The sequence below is a fragment of the Zingiber officinale genome, chromosome 3A (assembly GCF_018446385.1).
Source record: "Zingiber officinale cultivar Zhangliang chromosome 3A, Zo_v1.1, whole genome shotgun sequence".
In the NCBI taxonomy this organism is placed as follows: domain Eukaryota; kingdom Viridiplantae; phylum Streptophyta; class Magnoliopsida; order Zingiberales; family Zingiberaceae; genus Zingiber; species Zingiber officinale.
This window is the reverse complement of record NC_055990.1, coordinates 22963793-22971437: the sequence shown is the minus strand read 5'-3', so window position 1 is coordinate 22971437 and position 7645 is coordinate 22963793. Positions and strand designations below refer to the sequence as shown.

Genomic DNA, 7645 nt, shown 5'->3' with positions numbered 1-7645 from the left:
GGTATCTGATCCTATAAGGTATCAAACCTAGGTCCTGACATGGTAAAATATGGTTATATCACTACCCATGAGCATGTGGAATCAGGTACATATCCATACAAGATGTAAACAAACAATCAATCAACAGGTAGCATGTATTGGGCAGTGATTAACCGAAACAAGTAAGAAACACAATTAATGCATCTTGTTAATTTAATTACTAAGCATATCAAAGACAATAAGTCAAAAGTACCCGCCTCCAAAATAGCTTTCCAATCCAATAATCGAGATACCCGTCTCGCGTCAAAGACCTGTGGTACCAATGTAAATATATTTTATTTAGCTACAATTTCCCATAAATAGCTAAATGAAATCTCTAACCCTAAATTAGGACAAAACCCTAATCAACATCACATAATCAACTTGCTTTAGGTCTAAACCTAAATAAACTTGATTTCTCCTAAGTAGGCTCATAAGATCGGAACAAATTATACACTTTACCTCAAATCACAGATTTCTGTTCTTAATCAGCAGCCAAAGAGGAACTGGCGGAAAGGAGTGTTGCTTGAACAAAGTGAGCTGAAATCAAGAACACCACAGAAGAGAACAGAACAGAATCTCACAACCGCACTTGTTGATCTACAGCACTAAATTTCACCTCACAGTCCTTATCCTTCGATCCACAATCAAGAATCTGCACTACTGGAACCAAAGAGCATCTTCACAATCACAAAACCTCCCTTCCTGGATCAGACCAAGATGAGAAGATCACAAAACCAAGCATTCCGAATTTAAACAACCTAATTTCTGAAACCAAACCTTACCTTCCAGATCACAATTAGGGCACCAAAGTGAGCAGAGCACTATGGTTACTGTGTGAAGGAATCTAGGGCAAAGTGGTCGGCTGCCGGCACTAGGAAATAGCAAGGACAGCAACCAAAAATGGTCACCGGAGAGATTAAACCGTGGCCGTCGACTTCAAGCTAGGGCACAGAGGTGGTGGGGTAGAGGAGAAGCCAGCAACAAATTCCGGACGGCGACGGCGCTGTGCAGAGGCGCTCGGCGTCGCTGGCGGCAATGGCGTCGGCAAGTCTCTGCTAGGGCACGACCACGACTGGCTCCGTGCGTCGGGGTAAGGCGTTAGAGTCGGCAGTAGCCGGCGATCTGCGTCGGCGCGCAGGAAAAGAGGAGCCGGCGGTGGTGACTTCGGTGTCGCGGGGTGAGGCGATCGGCGCAAAGAAGATGAGGAGAAGAAGAAAAGGAGGAGCCGAGGGGTTTAAGGCTTCGGCCTCGGAGAAGAGGAAGGAACCGCCGGGTCGGCGGTTAGGGCTCGGCGTCGGGCTTCGGCACGCGCGGGAGAGGAAAAGGGAAATGGCACGAGTTCGGCGTCGGGGAAAAAAACCAGAGGAAAAGAAAAATAAAAGAAAAAGAAAAGGAAAAGGAAAATTAAAACTTTTCCGCATTAAAACAGGGTATCCGAAACAGGCTTTTCCGAGCCCCGTTTTTGTCCCCGTTAACTCGTCCATACGAGCTCCGAAAAATTCCCGAAAAATTTCCAAAAATTTCGGAAAATTTCCTTATTAATATTCGCCTATTTTTCGGTATTTTACATTCTCCCCCACTAATAAAAATTTGGTCCCCCAAATTTCATTATCTACCATCAGCAAGTACTACAACAGATATAGAAAGTATAAATGCTGAACGGTAAATAAATCACATACCTCAAGTGAAAAGATGGGGATATCGAGCTCGGATCGTATCCTCGAGCTCCCAAGTAGCCTCCTCGTCCGAATGATGCTGCCATCCGACTTTAACCAGCCGGATAGTCTTGTTCCGCAACTGACGCTCTTTCCGGTCGAGAATCCGTACCGGAACCTCCTCATAGGTAATGTCAGGCTGAACTGGAACTGGAATATCTGCCAGCACATGTGTCGGATCAGGCACATATCTCCTCAGCATGGATACATGAAATACATCGTGAACGCCTGACAGGGACGGTGGTAGTGCCAGTCGGTAAGCTACTGCTCCGATCCTCTCCAATATCTCAAAAGGACCAATATACCGCGGAGCTAGCTTACCTCTGAGGCCAAATCTCTTCACCCCTTTCGTGGGTGAAACTCGCAGAAATACATGGTCGCCCACAGAGAACTCTAGTGGTCTGCGTCTTCGATCAGCATAACTCTTCTGGCGGTCCTACGCCTCTGACATCCTCCGTCTGATAGTACGGACCAACTCTACATCCTGCTGAACTCTATGAGGTCCCAACAACTGAGCCTCTCCAACCTCATCCCAAAGGACGGGTGTCCGACAAGGTCTACCATACAACGCCTCAAACGGTGCCATCTGGATAGCCGAATGGAAGCTGTTGTTGTAGGCAAACTCTTCCAACGGCAGATGGTCCTCCCAACTGCCTCCGAAATCCATAACACATGACCTCAGCAGGTCCTCTAAAGTCTGAATGGTCCGCTCTGACTGTCCATCTGTCTGCGGATGGAAAGCTGTACTGAAACGGAGCTGTGTGCCCAAGGCCTGCTGCAGACTCTGCCAGAAACGAGACGTAAACCGTGGATCTCTATCCGAAATGATACTCAACGGAACACCATGTAGTCTGATAATCTCTCGATAATACAAATCTGCTAATCGATCCAGGGGATCAGTCCTCCGAATCGCTAAAAAGTGCGCGGATTTGGTTAATCGATCAACGATTACCCAAATCGCGTCATGGCCTCGTCGTGTCCTCGGCAACCCTACCACAAAGTCCATGGTAATGTGATCCCACTTCCACTCAGGAATAGGAATCCGCTGAAGTAACCCTGCAGGTCTCAGGTGCTCAGCCTTCACCTGCTGACAAACAAGACACCTAGCTACGAAATCCGCGATGTCTTTCTTCATGCCGTTCCACCAATAGGAACGCCTCAAGTCTCGATACATACGGGTACCGCCTGGGTGGACAACAAATCATGAACGATGAGCCTCCGAAAGTAACTCCTATAAGACCGGATGAGACTGAAGCACGTAAAATTTGCCTCGGTAGTGTATAACACCCTCCTCGTCTCGTGTGAACTCGGTCTGCTGCCCGGAAGCTATCTGGCTGTAATTAAACTGCAAATACTGATCAGCAGTCTATGGCTCTCGTATCCTCATCCTGATCAACGACTGAGCACCCATGGTAACCAGAGTACCCTGCTCTGTCTGTCCTTACCCCTCAAGGCCCAAATTGGAGAAACCTTAAATCAAGTCTGTGACCACAACTCGGTGGCAAGCTAAAGTCCCTCCGGACTTCCTGCTAAGCGCATCGACAACCACATTAGCTCAGGAACTCCATCCATCTCCTTTGTCGGAAATTAAGTTCCTTCTAAGTAAACAGATATTTGAGACTCTTATGGTCAGTGAGAATCTCAAATGTAACGCCATATAAATAATGTCGCCAAATCTTCATGGCAAAAATAATGGCGACTTGCTCCAGATCATGTACAGGGTAGTTCTTCTCGTGTTCCTTCAACCGACGAGAAGCATAGGAGACTACCATATCGTGTTGCATCAGAACAACGCTCAAAACCCTGAATAGATGCGTCGGTGTAGAGGACATATCCGTCCTCTCCAGAAGGTAAAACCAAAATCGGAGCCGACACTAGCCTCCGCTTCAGCTCCTAGAAGCTGGTCTTGCCATCCTCAGTCCAAGTGAACTTCACGCCTTTCCTGGTCAGGCGTGTAAGTAGTATAGCAATCCGTGAGAAACCCTCAACGTATCTCCGGAAATATCGAGCCAAACAAAGAAAGTTGCGAGCCTCTTCTATAGACTCTGTCTACTCCCAACGGTAACAACCTCGATCTCCTGTCGAACCACGGTATACTCCTACTGGTGACCGTGTGTCTCAAACATCTCACAGAAGACAATCAAAATACGCACTACTGGTCTGCGCATATAGATGTTCCCATCGAAACATCTCTAGAACTATGCAAAGATAGTGTACGTGATACACCTCAGATCAGGAATAAAACACCACATCATCAATAACGATAACGAATTCTGATCCAATATCCTAGGGATACCCAAATCATCTAGTCCATGAAAACATCTAAGGCTCCGCAAGCCCTAATGGTAAAACCAATACATATAATGTCCGTATCACAGACATTCCCAATCCATAAGATCCTCGACAATAAATCTGAAATATGATCACCAACGATATAAAACATCTAAGCATAGATCCTCCAGTGTGAGAGCAACGCTCCATCACAGAAAATACCACATATGTGGGAGCAACGCTCTACCACAAGAAATCCTCAATATGTAGGAGTAACACTCCACTACAAATAATCTGAAATATGTATCGCAATAAATATAGGGCAATGCTTCGCTACAAGCAATCCGAAATATATGGGAGCAACGCTCCACCTAAAACAGTCCATAATATGTGGGAGCTACGCTCCACCACAACCATCTGAAATATGTGGGAACATAAGTGCCTAAAGCACCCTACTATCTAGCCAGAGACTGCATGAGGTCCCTCTACCACAGACAATCCATAAATGACCAAGACATCTAACTATCCAACTAGAGTCTGTACAAGATCACTTTACTACATATCACTGTGGCAGCCAAAGGTATAACAATCCAGCAATCACATCAAACTCATCGTCAAATCTATCAACATCGTAGTGAGTCACCCACTGATAAGAATATGGGTTGACAGGGTAATCCAACAAATGACATAATGCAGACACTCCACACCCTGCATTCAACATAAGCAGAATTATCATGCTGCTACCAACAATACACCTGGCACACTTGTCACACAACATATGTATGATCGACATAATCCTCCAATTTGTACACACCAAACACACTCATAGCACAGGTATAAATCGGTGTGATACCTCCAACAATACCTATCAAACTCGTGTGCATATATCAACATAGGTATAATCGACAATACACCTCAAACAACCTCACATGGCATATATACACCTATGTCAAGAATATAATCAACGTAATACTTCCAACAAATCATAATCGACACGAGTATACTCTCAGAACCATCATATAATATACAAGATACCTCAATATTACACCGAACATATCTGTACATATCACAACTCAGACTGAATCGATAAGATACATCCAATAAAACACTCAAACATATGTGCACATTCCACAACATAGTTTTTAATTGACAAATACCTCCAATAAACAATCAGACATGTATGTCTATCCACTCGGGTATAATCAACTAGAAACCCATAATAATCACATGTATAAATGTGTACGACCCAAAAGAAAAAGTCAGAATTCAAGAACATCAAGACATTCTCATTTTTATCCTCAAAAATATCAGCCCACATAATATCAGATGAATCAGTCTCTACTCCCATGAGGGCAAATTAGCATTCAAAACATCGATCAATATTTATCCACATAGTTCAATATCAGATGAAGTAGACATCAATTTTATCATCCTGTTAACTAACCACAACTAATCAGATTTATTAAAATCTCATAGGCACTCTAAACCATAAACTCTCTAGCACCCAATTTATAATCTGATCACGAATTATAATCATCAAACCTGTGAATATCATACATGACACTCACTATGTTACCATCAACGACAACCCAAATAATACATCATCAAAATAGTTATCCACTAATAGATCATCAAAACAAATATCCAGTAATAGATCATCAGACAACCACATAACATTTACCCTCACAAACCATTAGAAATCAACATATCACAATATCTGATCTCCCAATATCCCTCAACCTCAAATCATTCTCAACAATGATCAAACATGATAACTCTCCAATGACCAATTTTCATCGTATCGGATACCTTAATATCCAAAAGATACGAGTATAAAAACTCTACTGGCTAAGTCCACAGGAATATGTAGGTATCATCCATTAGCCAGCTAACAATAGCAGAGGCTGGTATGTCCTCCATCTCCTAACCAACTAGTAGTAACAAAAGCTAAAACTACTGGTGGTAAGATATATAAAATCACCAGAGACTATAATCCTTGATCCCTATTAGAGTCGAGCAAAATCAGTGACTAACCCATCACATGTAATATGGGCTACAGCAATCAGACAGGTACTAAAGATAAAGTGCTAATACATGTCATAACTATCATAAAATAAACATCATACCTATATGCCGTCTAGAGATGTTCCGTCGCTGTCAAGTCCCCAACTTTTGACCTCAAAATTCCGAACGAGAATATCGCCGGAAATCCAAATAAATCTGAAACGGAAATCCGTAACATAACCATATCGAAAATCCGATAAATCCAAAATAAATGCCCAGTTTGACTCGCAAACCTGGCTAACCAAATACCCAGAATACCAACAACAGGTATCTGATCAATCTCCAGAACACCAAAAACAGGTATCATAACCCGCTCTGATACCAAATAAATTGGTATCAGATAAATCCCAAAAATCCAAAATATGAAACAAAAGATCGTAAAACTGTGCTCTGATACCACTAAATTGTCACGCCCCCAGAGGAGACCCTGCCCGAGAAAATTTCGGTAGCATCTCCCCTGTACGGCGGACAATCAAAAATTTCTACAAGCACTAAATACTCAGCCACATGCGGCTGGAATCATAACAATAATAAAAAAATCAATCACCACGCAGTTTATATATATATATTCAGCCTCTGGCTGACACAACCACGCAGTAATAATACTCTGACTCAAAAACCACCCTACTCAACTACACTCGTAAAGCTCAAAACCAAGGAACTCACCTCTTCTGCCATCCAGGCAGGCATGTAGTAGAATAAAAACCAAATCCGAATCCATCAATATAATAAAATCTATATCATGTCCATAAGCAAATAAATCTAGAACATAACATGTTCAAAACAGTCTAGAACAGAAAAGAAACCAAGAAAACCAAACATATCCTCGAGGTCTGCAGGGACCAGAAACTGGAACTCGCTCCTGACAGCATCAGACAGCATCAACCCGAAAATATCAACAATGGAGGCGGGTGAGTCCAACACTCAGCAGCTTGATATGCAAAGTAAAGAAATAACACCTAGCAATAATCATGCGTACAGTCCTGATAAAGATAAAGGTAACTACAAACCAAAGAAGACAGGAGAGAATCTAACCAGGACCGTAAAAGGACAAACAATCCGAAAGGTATAGAAGACAGTATGCATGTCAATCAAGGTATCCAAGCAATGTGTAGCATATAAGTGCAACAAACACAAACACAACAATAAATGCATCATGCATATGATGCCAATGTCATGGTCACCCCGACGCCAGTCACCGACTCACAACAACAATGGGACCGAGTGGGTAGGGTGTGACAACCGTGCACTCGCAACACTACTCCTGATGAGTGATCGAGTGGACGGATGCTGTCGGAGTACATACGTACTCTACCCCAAATCATAAATGGGGAGCGCAATGCTCTCAACTCCTATGACGGGGAGGGATCTCTAACGTGCTACACGCGTCACACTACCCATGAGCGGACCAACGGAGCACCGGAAGAGCCAAACCGACGTGCTACCACACGTGTCCCGCTACCCATGAAGGCCACAACGAGCACCGAATGTTGATGAAACCGCAAAGTGCTCGACAATAAAGGAGCAATCAATCACTCAAGATGCAATCATGCGAATGGTGCATGTCACTAAAC

At 43.5% G+C, this 7645-nt stretch overlaps 1 long non-coding RNA gene across 1 annotated transcript; it reads right to left on the bottom strand.

The window, feature by feature from the left end:
* Positions 1-228: 228 nt before the first annotated feature.
* LOC122053604 lies at positions 229-1315 on the bottom strand. Its single transcript, XR_006132262.1, has 3 exons — positions 804-1315; positions 481-723; positions 229-290 (listed from the first exon to the last, which is right to left on the bottom strand). It is a non-coding gene; the product is annotated as an uncharacterized LOC122053604 (long non-coding RNA).
* Between the last annotated feature and the right edge of the window lie 6330 nt (positions 1316-7645).